Source organism: Electrona antarctica (assembly GCF_951216825.1).
Source record: "Electrona antarctica genome assembly, chromosome: 4".
In the NCBI taxonomy this organism is placed as follows: Eukaryota; Metazoa; Chordata; class Actinopteri; order Myctophiformes; family Myctophidae; genus Electrona; species Electrona antarctica.
The window spans coordinates 32170107-32184738 of record NC_136809.1 but is presented as its reverse complement, the minus strand read 5'-3'; positions in this window follow the sequence as shown (position 1 = coordinate 32184738).

Genomic DNA, 14632 nt, shown 5'->3' with positions numbered 1-14632 from the left:
CCGCATCTGCCTTTTATAGCGCCACCAGGAGGCTTTTGTAAAACACATTTTTTGATACTCCTCCAGATTCTGTCCAAAAATCGTTACACAGTATCTCTATGGTCATGTGCTCAAGTCGGATCTGTCCGATATTTGTCTCCACCAGGCCGAAGGCATGGGGAGAGAGTATGTTTTGCACTCCGTCCGTGTGTGTGTCCGTCCGTCCTTCCTTCCGTCCGTCTGTTACCAGCTAATCTCCGGCACCGTTAACCCGGTCGATGCCAAACTTTGCACACACACTCCCTGGATGCCAACGATGAACCTCTGCCCCACATTTTCCAGAACGGCCTGTTATAGCGCCACCATGAGGCAGCTTTTCACATGTTTTACCTAAAACTGCACCGATCTGCGTGAAACGTTGCATGCACACTCCCTAGAGGCTAAGGACAAACCTTTGACCTGCACTTTCCGCATCTGCCTTTTATAGCGCCACCAGGAGGCCGACTTTTGTAAAACACATTTTTTGATATTACTCCTCCAGATTCTGTCCAAAAATCTCACAAATCGTTACAAAGTATCTCTATGGTCATGTGCTCAAGTCGGATCTGTCCGATATTTCATATTCCATCCTAATTGGCTATAATTGGCTTTCACAGTTTGCAAGATTGCCCCGTTTTGAACAAAAGCATCAAATCATGAACGCAGCATGCAATTTACGTACGGAACAAAATGCCTCAAATCATCCAATTGCCATCAAAGGCGTATGAAGAAATGGCACCCTTTTCACATTGGCCTATTATAGCGCCACCAGGAGGCCACAACCTGACCTGCCCTGGTGGAGACCTGTGCCCAGAAGGGCACTTTTTCTAGTTCATATTCCATCCTAATTGGCTATAATTGGCTTTCACAGTTTGCAAGATTGCCCCGTTTTGCACAAAAGCCTCAAATCATGAATGCAGCATGCAATTTACGTGAAATCTTTCACACATTTTCTTACTAGGCTGATGAATATATCCCACCCTTTTCACATTGGCCTGTTATAGTAGCCTGGCTAATAAGCCAGACTAATATCACACAACACTGTCGCGGTATATTAGTCTGGGCTGGCTCCACTTGGATTTCATTTCCCGGGGGGCGGGTTCAAACATTTTCTCTTTGACGCAATTGGTCAGAGCTACTGTCAGTCAAAAGTCTCAAGCATTGAACGTCACTGTACCAAAGCCCGCCCATATTGCATACCGTGTCCCGATTGGTCCGACCTGTTCTCGGTTGTAGGAAAGAGGCGTGCTACTGAGCCTCGCCAGACCGTAATCCGCTGGTAGGCAATTTTTTTTTGCCAACGGCTGATTCGGTCTGGTTTATTAACCAGGCTACTGTTATAGCGCCACCAACAGGTTGATTTTTGGAACAAATGTGTTATTTTATCATGAACATTAGTGAGGACCAATTATATGAAGATAGTTTGAAAAGTGGTGAAGTGGTCCTTTAACATTAACTCAAACCATCACTAAACCCGGGTATATTTACCCAATGTAATATATTCCATAAAGAATATGTCCGTGTAAGTATTGCATGTATTGCTGTCTATTAGTACATACTCTTCTTTAATATTTCATCATGATGTTTCACAAAAATGTGGGTATTATTTTTATTATTTTAAAAATATTCCGAAAGACAATAATGGAGATGGGAACTTCTGTTTGGTCCACCCATCCCTGGGACATGAAGGTCCAGTGAATGTGTGTGTGCGTGTGCGTGCGTGCGTGCGTGCGTTTAGCTCTAGGTCGTCAATAGGTCGTACTCCAACAGCAGGGTCAATAGGTCGTACTCTCTAAACAGCAGGGTCAATAGGTCGTACACTATTTTTTTTAAATAATTTTTATCCCACGATTTTGTAACCCAGTTTTTTTCACCCAGTGCCAATTATCTAATGTAATCCTGGGCGCTACACTTCCTCTGCCAACCTGGGGGGGGGGGGGGGGGCAGCGGACTGACAGGGGGGAATTTCCCTGGCCGGACGTAGTGCGTGGAAGGAACACGTTATTCCGACCAGTTCCTTTCCCCTCCATCAGGCGCCCCGGCTGGCCAGGGGGAGGTAGTTTTAGAGACCAGGATTACTGCATGTTTTTGTGAGGGTACCTACCCTAGGGGACACGGGGAGAACATGCAAATTCCACAGAGAAAGGCCCTTTCACCAACCTCACCTCTGGTATGGGCACTGATGACGCGGAGGAGGGAACACGCCCACAGCATCCCCAGCGAGAATCGAACCCAGGACCTTCTAGCTGTGAGGCGACAGCACTACCAACTGTGCCACCGTGCCCCGGCAATAGGTCGTACTCTAAACAGACAGACATAGGGATACACATAGCCCTTTAATGGAGACGGTGTGCACCGCTCAAAAATGTGAGCAGGGAAACAAACCTATACCTTCTACAGTATGTCACTGAGCATCATGCATCTACAGAAAGACCCACCCACCTTCACCACCCATCAGCAACATTATGAAATTTACAAAAATATAATTGTCCGGGTGAAAATCACCCGTGTTTAGTGTTCTAGGGTTAATGTTTTGGCCTATACATGTAGACTCTTCTCAGTAGCCAAAAAACTGATAAATCGATCTGTGGTGTCATGTTAACTCAATTATGTTCACTTAGGTTGGCTTGCAGGATTAGCTGTTGTGTTAGCAGTGACAGTGGTGGCTCTGCTGATGTTCTACATAAAGAGAACCAGAAAATCACAAGGTGAGTCAAACAAACACACACAAGCACTGTCACAGCCCTGTCTCAGGTGAGGGTAGTATGTGACTGGAAGCTACTCAACAACCAACTAGGCTGCGGTCAGAAACTGAAAACCAGCTTTTCAAAAATAAACATTAAAGCGAACAACACTCTCATCACTGACAAGCTTGATGTGGCCAACTACTTGAACATCTTCTTTACAAACATAGCAACAACGCTGGTTAACAATCTGCCCTCCCACTCTGGGCTCTTTGGTGTAGAGCACATTAAAACCTTCTACAGAAACCTAGGTGTTTGTAAAGACGATTTTAAACTAGTTATGGTAACAACTGATGAGGTAGTTAAGAAACTGAGTGCCCTCCAACCCCACAAGGCCACTGGCCATGACAATATTCCCTCCAAATTTCTCAGAGACTCAGCCATCTCTATAGCTCCAATCATCACCCACATAGTAAACCTCAACAGGGACAGGTCCCCCTAGATTTCAAACTGGCCAAAGTAACCCCCCTGCACAAGAAAGGGAGTAAATTAGACCCCGGCAACTACCGCCCTATTTCTATTCTAAGCTCCATCTCGAAAGTGATGGAAAAAATAGTCTATGAACAGGTTGAAAAGTATCTTGCCACTAATAAATTATTGTACGAGTTCCAATCTGGCTTCAGAACATCCCACTCCACGGACACATGCCTTCTCTATTTGAGCGACCACATCAAACAAGAGGTGGATGCTGGCAAATACTGTGGCATGGTCATGCTGGACCTCCAAAAGGCTTTTGACACCGTGAACCACTCCATACTGGTTAACAAGCTAAAAGCAATTGGTTTCGATAGCACATCAGTGAGCTGGATGCAATCCTACCTGGAGGGGAGAGAACAGATGGTGGAAGTGAACGGAACACTGTCCCCCCTCCTAGTGAGCTGTGGCGTTCCACAAGGAAGCATACTAGGGCCTCTACTGTTCCTAATATATGTAAACGACATGACTTCAGCTTGTGACTGCAACTTGTTCCTGTTCACAGATGACTCGGCACTGCTGGTCTCGGGCAGGGACAAACTGCAGGTTGAAAATGCCCTCAGCTCTGAACTCGGTAGAATCTGCACCTGGCTCGCTGATAACAAACTATACACCTGGGAAAAACTGAATCCATTCTCTTTGGATCTAATAGTAATCTCAGCAAGGCAAATGGCTTCTTGGTTAGAGTGGGTGACAATGTTATCACACGTAAAGATGAAATTACCTACCTAGGTTCCATCCTGGAGGCTAATCTTTCCGGTGATAAAATGGCCACCAACGTAATCAAAAAAGTCAACCAAAGAACAAGATTCCTTTACAGGATCTCCTCACTGGTCGACAAAAACACCTTGAAGACCTTAACAAGAGCCCTCGTACAAGGCTTCTTTGACTATGCATGCACCTCCTGGTATCACAGCACCTCAAAGGCCCTTAAAACTAGGCTCCAGACTTCCCAAAACAAACTGGTCAGGCTCCTACTTGGCCTCACCCCCCGAACCCACCTCACCCCTGCCCACTTTGACAGACTGGCATGGCTTAGGGTCGACGACAGAGTACAGCATCTTGCAATGGGTCTGGTCCACAAGATTCGATACTCCACCAAGATACCCATGTACCTGTCTAGATACTTCCTTAATGTTAACGAAGTCCACACCCACAACACCAGAGGGAGTGCAACGAACCATGTACAACCCAGATTCGGCACAAACAAGGGACTAAATTATTTTCGCTCCTATGCCACCAAAATGTGGAACGCCCTACCAACAGTCATTAAGACATGCGAATCCCTTGACTCCTTCAAAACCGCTCTCAAAGGGCACCTACGGATGGCTGCAATTCGAAACTGGCCCCCATAAAATCTGAATCCCCCCCAAGGAGGTACAAGGTACATTTATTTTTAATAATGCTGGATTAATGCTCATTTATCAAATATCTACTTCCCGTCTATGGCTACCTGTGCATAATCAAGTCAATCTCGTTTTCCTGTTCATGGGGCCATAAGAGTTAATGTTATCTGAATGACATCATTCAACAGGGCTGCCAAGTCTCACGCTTTGAGAGTGAGAGTCACGCAATTTGACCTTTTACCACGCACCACGCCACACCTCTCATTTCTCACGCACGCACAATACGCACGCCGAGGGGGGCATAAAATGTGCCAAAAAAGCCAAGCCGGCTATCATAATAACAATTTTCTCCGCGGCTCCGCCGCGTAATAACGCGCGCCCATGTGTGCGTCCTCACAAACGGCAAAATAGCCGATCTGCAGGAGATCATGCAGCGCTGTTATATGCAGTAGAAGGGTAACCAGGCAGTGGACCACCAAATCGTCAGCAGGGTCCCTGACTGTGACGCATGGAAATGAGCCATGCAGAGTTTAACATCGCATCGAAATATTTTTCATGGAAGACAATATAGCCTCCACAAGTTACAACATTAAGTGAGTAAGTCACAAGTGACTATCTCTCTTCTATACTGGTGTGTGGCGTGACTGGCGTATCTTGCGTGATATGAGGAACGGTGCCAGTAGCCTACGCACATTATAGGGACAAAGTCGTGTGTGTGTGTGTGTGTGTGTGTGTGTGTGTGTGTGAAGGGGGAGGGGCCGCATCGCAACTTGTCGTTATAGTTCTGTTCAGAGAGGGGGGGGGGGGAGAGAGAGAGAGAGAGAGAGAGACCACAGATGTGTGGGCATGGGGAAATTAAAAATAAGGCATTTTCCCAAATTCCAGTTTTCTGACTTTTTATTTCACAACATATTCCCCAATTTCCACTGAGATTATGGGGTGAATGAATGTGGCCAGACCCATCTTCTCTTTCTGTCATAGTGACATTGTCCTGCATCAGATCATGTCCAAATCAGGTTCTCCAATCTCCAGTAGCCTCTTCAGTTTTTTGAAGATTTTTTGAGTGGTGCAACCACTCCCTTACGGAGCTATGTGTGTGGCTGGCTGGGTCTGAGCACTATGTGTGTGGATTGCTGGCTGGCTGGGTCTGAGCACTATGTGTGTGGCTTGCTGGCTGGCTGGCTGGGTCTGAACACTATGTGTGTGTGGATTGCTGGCTGGCTGGCTGGGTCTGAGCACTAGTCCATGAGCCAGACCCCCCTAATTTGCGCGTTAATTACGAAATGGGTGGGCAAATTCTTGTTTGAATTTTTGACTAGCTGTACTTGTCTACTTCACATTTTTGTATGATAACAATCGCAGACTAGCAGCTTAGTGGTAGTTATCATGCATTGAGTACATGCACCCCTATATTGCCACATGCAAATTGTGACAACAAATATATGATCAACTTTTGAACCTTACTTTGTGCAGAGACCAATGAAACCACTTTTCTGCATAATTCAAATATGGGGAATTGATTGGAATGGTTATTTTACTTCCACAAAACTTCCATATATGCTTAAATGGGCTTTTAATGCAGTATTTTGCACACACATCTAAGAAATTTAAAATAAGGCTTGCAAATATCCCCATTTTGGAAGTGTGTGCTAAGAACCAACATGTTCCTAATGGCTATAGAGAACTGCTCACCATTCTAAGCTTTAATATGAGTGGTAACATGTGTTTGTACGTTTTGTAACTCTAGAGATACAATCAGAAACACTATTATAGTGTGATAACACGAGCCAGGGCCATAGCTATAGAATCAAATCGGTGGGCAAAGCTGGTGTGATTTTTGTGACTTGTTTGTGACTTGTTGTGCATCTCTACTTCACAGTTTGGCATGATAACCATTGCAGACACATAGCTTAGTGGTCGTTATCATGCATTGAATATGTGGCCCCCTATATTACCACACACATTCTTACAAAAATATATGATAAACGTTTGAGCCATTATTGTGTAGAGACCTATAATCACACCTTTCTGCATAATTCAAGTATGGGTAATTGACTGGAATAGTCATTTTACTTATTCAATACTTTCATATATGCTTAAAACTCGACACCAGGCTGGCTGAAGAAGTTCCTCATGCAGAAGACCCCAACACGTTGTAGTGTCTGGCCCTTAGACTTATTGACAGTCATGCCGAAGCAGGGTCTCACTGGAAACTGGTGGGGCAGAGTGAATGGATAGATGATGTTGGTTGGACACAGGGTGATGCGTGGCCGTGGACTGAGAGTGCATCCCGCATTGACACCAACCACAGATCTTGCAGCTTTAGGCGTGCATCTCGTGCTTTGTCTGACTCAGCTCTCTATGCACGTTGTTGTGCGTCACGCATCCGGTTGCAGTATAGGCTCGGGTACCTTTGGGCATATTGGCATGTAAAAAAGGTGATCTGTAACTGCCATCTATTAGCCAATTCATCATTCTGTTGAGCTGGTCAAGTCATGGTGATGTCAGCGGTATCACCTTTTATGCCCATCTTTGTCAGGCATGCCCAAATATGGGGTCTATGCAGATGTCAGAAGTCGGTGGGACGAACCCGTATTTAGGCATGCCCAAATATGGAGTTGCAGAGGCAGAGGCCTTGTGATGTCAGCTGTGGCCCGGGCAGAGGCCTTTTGTGGCGGTTCTGGACAATCATGGGTCCGACCAACTCAACACCGGGCACTGCACTCCCTGTGGGGGTGTAGAACGCGTGTGTCGAATTTGAAGTAGGTGGGGCGAACGGTTTTGGTGTTACATGTATTACAGACGTACAGCTGTACAGACACAGAGACTTTGCATTTATAGTTAGATGATACATTGGCTACTATATGGACATTGAATATTCCCTCATTTAAAACCTTTGATTTTGACATGTTAACAAAATGAAATAAGAATGTTGACTCTGTCAATACAATATTCAATTGACAGTCATGCAAAATCAGGCATATTTTCCTATATAATGCCTAATTTGCATATTTAAATATACAATTTCAGAAAACTTGTAATACAATAAATCATTGTTTTCATGTAATTAATCATATAGGCCGTGTTGGGACCCCAGAAAAAGTGCCTAGAAAATGAATTTCGTTCCCGCGTCATGGGCACTACTCATTCAATGCATTTTTTCAAATCAACCTGGGGACCACTATTGTGTTGGGTGGGGATATGGGCTAAGATTAGTGCTTTTGTAACTTAACACTTGCTATGCATCCCATGTGTATACAACATCCCACTGTTTCTCAACCGTTTACTACTGGTAAAATGTCCTAATAATAATGACTCAACCAGACAATCCGGTGCACTTCCCCTTTCTTGAGATTCTAACTCCCTTTTTCTGTTGAATTTCTTGAACTCCAACTTGTCAGTAAATGACTACATGGATGGACTCATCATAGGTCACCAGGTCATTCAGTGCACTTCCCCTTTCTTGAGATTCTAACTCCCTTTTTCTGTTGAATTTCTTGAACTCCAACTTGTCAGTAAATGACATGGATGGACTCATCATAGGTCACCAGGTCATTCAGTTCACGGTTTCTCAACTAGTGGAAAGAACATTTAAAAAAATCAACAAATCCTACATTACTAAATGCATGGTCAGGGACCACATGCAATACCTCCACGGACCACCAGTGGTCCACGGACCACCTGTTGAAAACCCATGGTCTACTAGATGGACGTGTGTATGCACGTACAGAGATTTTGTGCATTAATTATTTAATACTCCTATCTGTATCAATATGAATGTGTATATTAGAGTGTTCTAGATAGATGTAATCATACATCAGAGCATTTCAATGTGGCCTACTAGGGAAGTTTCATGGTGATCACTAGTTCTTAAGTTTTTTCATCCTATTCACATGTATATAGGTGAAAATAACAATGTGTGATAAATATGAAAAAGCTGCTCCTGTGGAAGTGTTATCATATATTAATTTACTTATATTGACCTTCTAAACAATTTAATATAGGTATGGTTTTGCCCACTCATTTCGTAATGAAAACTTGTCTGGCTGGCTGGCTGGGTCTGAGCACTATGTGTTTGGCTTGCTGGCTGGCTGGCTGGCTGGGTCTGAGCACTATGTGTGTGGCTTGCTGGCTGGCTGGCTGGCTGGGTCTGAGCACTATGTGTGTGGCTTGCTGGCTGGCTGGCTGGCTGGGTCTGAGCACTATGTGTGTGGCTTGCTGGCTGGCTGGCTGGGTCTGAGCACTGTGTGTGTGGCTTGCTGGCTGGCTGGCTGGCTGGGTCTGAGCACGAAAACAGCGTGGTGGTTTTTCACCACCTGTGCGCAACCAAACGCAAACACAAACACACATGCACATATTAACTGTATATATGATGATTTCGGGTGTGCCAGTACAGTACAGTACAGTACAGTACAGTACAGTACAGTACAGTAGTGGGTCATTTCTCTACCGTTTCGGACGCGGGGTGGCTCGCAGGAACCGGCCCGGCACCCTGGGCTCTATCCTGTGGGTCTGACCCCCCCCCCCCCCCCCGGGGACCCCCACACGGAGTTGCACCACTCTAGGGTGGGATGTCTGTATTCCTCTAAAATTGGCCTTTTTTAACATTGATTTAGAGTCTAAATCAATGTTAAAAAAAGGCCAAATCGACATTAAAAAAGGCCAATTTTTTTTCGCCGCCGCCCGGTGGGCGGCGTCGAACACATTAAGACACTAAGGTCTCACTCTTGGCATTTTCTGAAACTTGGCAGCCCTGATTCAATGTGTTCCAAACACAGGATTCAGTAGTTAACAGATCTAAAGATATATACACACTACGATCATGCAGTCAGTGAGGACCATTATTTGTATTCACTTTGTGCCACTCTATTCAAAAGAAAGTGAAACTTCCCAGAGTGAGACTCTAAATAGTCTGTGGATCTGAGTTTCGACAATGAAGTGAAGCTAACCACAAATGAGTGTGTATGTGTGAACGTGAACATGTTTGTACATTTGCATTGAAGGACGAGGGTGGAGTTAAATGACGGAAAGACATTTAGACCTTTATTCAATGCATGAGGAAGGTTGTGTCACATTCTCTCCTTCCAGAACTAGAGTAAGCTGCAGCTCGTTGTCGTCATGAGAAATGTCTCCATTTACTGTTTGCTTTCTGGTGAGTGACCTTTTCATGTGTCTCTCTGCCTGTGTGGTTGTCTCTGAGTATCTGTCTCATCCATGTTGTCAATTCATAAGTTGTGTCATACTGATGAGCCGTTTTCTTGGCTTACCTCTTTTATTGTAGTGTGGAGTATTGTGGAGACAACAGATCTCAGCATAACTGGTCATGCTGGGGGTAATGTGTCTTTCACCTGCTCAAACTGGGATGTCTGGCATCACACCAATGTTGAGGGTAATGCGAAGTATGTTTGTAAGAGTCCATGCCACACAGATGAAGACAAGACCAAAGCAGAATATGGACAAACTACAGTAAACAACAGAATAAGTTTGACAAACTCTGGAAAAGACTTATTTGTATCCATCACTCAACTCAAGAAGTCAGACTATGGAATATACATATGTGGACTGGAGAGATCAGTTTTGCCGAATAAACATTTACAAGTGCATCTTAATGTTAAAGATGGTACGTCTGCAACTGTGCTTCAATGATAAACTGAAGAACATGTTTACATTGAATTTAATTCTCCATATCCTGAAAGGACTAAATTATTGCATTTATACTAGAAAGTATTAAACATAAATACATGACTTGATCATGATACCTCTTTTTTTCTTAAACATACTTCCAGCTTCTGTTACAACAGTTAAGATGACCATTCCCGTTACAACAGTTGAGATGACCACTACTGCGTCTACACTTCAATATCCTGATATTTCTACAATAATATCCATCGTATCCACAACAACCATGATTCATGAATCATCTACCTCCTCGTCGTTAGGGACCGGTATGCCATCTGAGTTACTTATTTTTTGTATTTTTTTTAATTAATTACTTTCTAGCTATTTTATCAAATGTCTACACCAATCAACAAGCATGTGTTCAGATAGGACTTAACGGGGGCTTGAGACCCTGCCATTGTGCCCTCAGATATAATTACAGTATATCTGAGCATTTTTGTTGTCTAATAGACGTCAAAATTGCAAAAATAATGTAAATGTAAATGTAAAAAGTCTAAAAATGAAAGTTTTTTAGCAGTCTAGACTTAGATTAGAGGCTTAGATTTCATAGATATTTTAAATTCTACCTATACAAATAGTCCTATAGAAATGTTAGTTTAGTTAGTGTGAAGTTAAAGTTATGGTTAGGCTTAGTAATAATGCGCAACATTGGTCCAAAGGTGCTTCGGAGCCAGTGTTGTATCGAGGTTTTCAGTATTTTAGAGAATGATGAGTTTTATTTAAAGAGTATATTGAGAGAGTATGTGTCACCTGCTATCGGTTCAGGCTGCCATGGTGGTGCAGTAAAGAGGAAATGTGGGCATGTGGTTGATGATGACGGGTGAAGATTGTAACGGTTTCCTCAGTAGCTTATTTGGGGTGCCAGGCAGGCGTGTACTAGAGGGCAGCACGGGTCCATAAAATTGGACCCGGTCCGAAACGGACCCGGTGATATCAGAACAGAACCGATCCGGAAACATTCTAATTGGCCGCACCCGGCCCGGAAAGTTTTGGATCCGGTCCAAAACGGACCCGTTAAAAACAGGATCCGATCCGAAATAAACCTACCCGTTCCGAAAGACCCGTTACACCCGTGGTGTGTCCAATCCTATTATGCTTATTTTCACCGTGACTGTGATTATGAGACTGAAGTGAACACTGTGACTGAACGTCAGCATCACCCCCGCCTCTACAAAGGAGCGCTGAAAATAGCCGATCTACAAGCTCGCAATGCGTCGCATGGTTAAGTACAGTTTGCAGCGCAAATCCTTGGCGCACACTTTAATGCAGTCATCAAGAATGACAGCTTTTCTTTTGGATGGAATTGCTTTCCGAATAGCAACAAAAGACGTGATGGCACTTTGTTGTTGTGGTTGTTGACCCTCGCCGGCACTCTCTTTTTTCTTACACGCCTTCCCAGTCATGTGTTTTTTCAGTGAAGATGTCCCCGTCTTCTGCATGTCGTAGGTAAGCAGTGAGTCACACTTTGTGCATTTAGCAGCACCAACATTTTTACCGTCCGCGTCGACAATGATAACAAAACTGTCCCAGACATCCGACTTCCCTTTAGGAGATTGCATGCTGTAATCGTTTGATTGTAGTTTGCGTTTCACCTCGCTCAAGAAGGGGGCCGCCATGGTGATGATAGCTACTGTTCGTGTTGTGTGTGACTGTGCGCGCGCTGCGCACACACTGTGACACACCCACCACCAGTGGATACGTTCCATTTCCAAATCCTCGAGGCGTGTATTTTAGAACATAATCATTACAACGCAGTTGAACGCACACATACCATAATGTCTATTTTCAAAACCTATTTTTAAAGTTGAAAGGTTTAATATATAATAAAAATCGGGTCCTGCACGGGCATTTCGGGTATTCTGCATTGCAGATGCCCGAAACGAGGCCTGCAGCTTTGAAATGGAACCGACCCGTTCCCCGACGGCATGTCAATATTTTGCACCCGACCCGGCTCGGTTCTCGGTTCGGATCTCGGGTATTCGGGTCCGGGTGGACCCGTGCTGCCCTCTAGCGTGTACCTACCAGAGAGGAACTTAGCCTCTCCTTTTTTGTGTAGCCATGTGGTGTCAAGGAAACAAACAAAGGACTCAATAAAAGATAAAGAACCCTTAAGTGTTGGATTGGAACAGTCTTTGTATTGAAACCAGGGGTGGGTTAGGTTACATTGGCATTTCAAAGAAAATAACAAAATCATCAAACATAAATAGCATTCAAAATTCTGTCTCAATTCACTTCCAGAGCCAATCATAAACCCCTACCAAAATAGACTCAAAGTTTTCACTCAATGTTCAACTCAAAAACCTTCCAAATTGGAATAATTCAACCTTAAAGCAAAAGGAGTCTTCAGGAATTAAACCAGTCCAATTCAAATAAAATAAAACAAACGATGCTCTTCAATTTTTAATGTTAATGGGAAATATCCTCTTGCTGTTTAGGCAATGGGGAGCAAACTCCTCTTGCTCTCAGTTAAGTAGGCCTACTTTCCATATATGGAGTTGGGTTACCTGTATGTTCCTTATGAATATGGTTAACTCAAAACAGGCAAATCCAAGAAAATCCTGAAGGACAACTCCTGCTCCAACCAATTCACTCCTCAGCTCCAATTCTCCCTGGATTCCAAACGCAGTGGAGCTTGAAGATCTACAGGCCGGCTTCTCCAGTTAGTGAATTATATATTGTTTAGGTAGTTTGCTCCAACTTGAGCCATTTCAAGGATAAAATAAAATGTATAATGGGTAAAGAATGTTGAGTAGAGTGCTGGACAACTGTTATGAAGAGCTGCTGCCAGCATACAAACAAACTTCTTCCACACTGATTCACACACACCTGTGGCAATTTCAGTGGTGAGCCGGGAGATTGCCAGGTGTCAATCATCGTTGAGTGGTGATGGCTTGTCAATTAGTCAATTAAGAGTCAATTGTGACTCTGGCCGTCACAAGATGATGACGATCATGGTGGGTTTTTTTTTACAGCAATTCTCATCATCATTTATTTAAGTCACGACTATGTTCACATGGTATGGAGCACAGATTCATAAATAGTATACAATAAAAAGTATGCAATACACTACACAATATACATACAGACATAACAAAAGCACCCACTTATAGATTACTTTTGGTTTGTCAGATTTTAGTAATAAAATTACTTTATTTAATGTAGATGGGTGGATTATAAACTAAATTGACCTGCCAATTTAGTTTATAACCCACCCATCTACATTTAACATAATTGTATTACTAAAATCTGGGGCCTATTTTTTGTGTAAAGTTCATAATGCTAGTATTCTTACATTCCAACATAACGTGATACTCATTTGCGACTCAGTTTTCATAACATAGATTGCATAGCCTCTGGCTTCTTTCCAGTCCTTTATATCTGACAGAACGTCATCTTCATCTGGACTCTGGCTTGTGCCATGTTCAACTTCAAATGTAAATGTGTTGTAACATCACACATTTACAACAGGTAATACAATTAAGGGTGAAAATATTTGGTGCAAACTTCCTACAACTGCAGTTACATTGTGTCCACCAAATGTAACTCAAGTAGGCCTATATGTACAATTCTAGGTTTGCTGATCAGCTTGGCTGTAGTGTTAGCAGTGACAGTGGTGTCAGTGCTGATGTTCTACATAAATCATGACAAAAAACCACAAGGTGAGATGCACTCACGCACGCGCGTGTACACACACACATATGAGTATGGCCCTTCCTGTAGTCCAGACTACTACTTTTTCTCTATTTTCCAGTAACCGTCCCTAGTGCCAGAAACTTCACTGAAGATGTTGGTGAGGTGAGTGTTATGTTTGAGTTTTATTATGATTCTCTTATGATGCGTTTGTGCTTGATGCTGTCGTGTCTTGGTTTGATTGATTGATTGATTGATTGATTGATTGATTGATTGATTGATTGAATACTTTATTAGTACAAAATATGAACAGCACATACTGTACTGTTGGTACAGTAAAACACTTTGGCTAAAAGGATAACACAAACGGGTCCTGGGGACTTGTTTCCATCGTTGTCAAATCTCTCTTGAAAATGGTTGACATGGTTAATCTTAATCTCTCAAACCAGACTGCCTCTTACACAATCTTCAAATGTGAATCTGAAATTGAAGTAAAAGTTGACAGGAAGCTGTCATCTGCTCTTCAGACCACCAAAAGGGTATTCGATCAATAATGACAGTGTTCACCTAAATGTAACATTTTAATTTTAGCAGCTAGCTATAGGCTTTGACTAATTTGGTTTACAGAAATACAGTATTACAGTATTACAGAGTTATGATCGTGACATTTTTTTTTATATTTTAAAAACGAAGTTGGCTAATTGTAATCGGAAGAAAAAACAGTGCACTCATACATTAGAA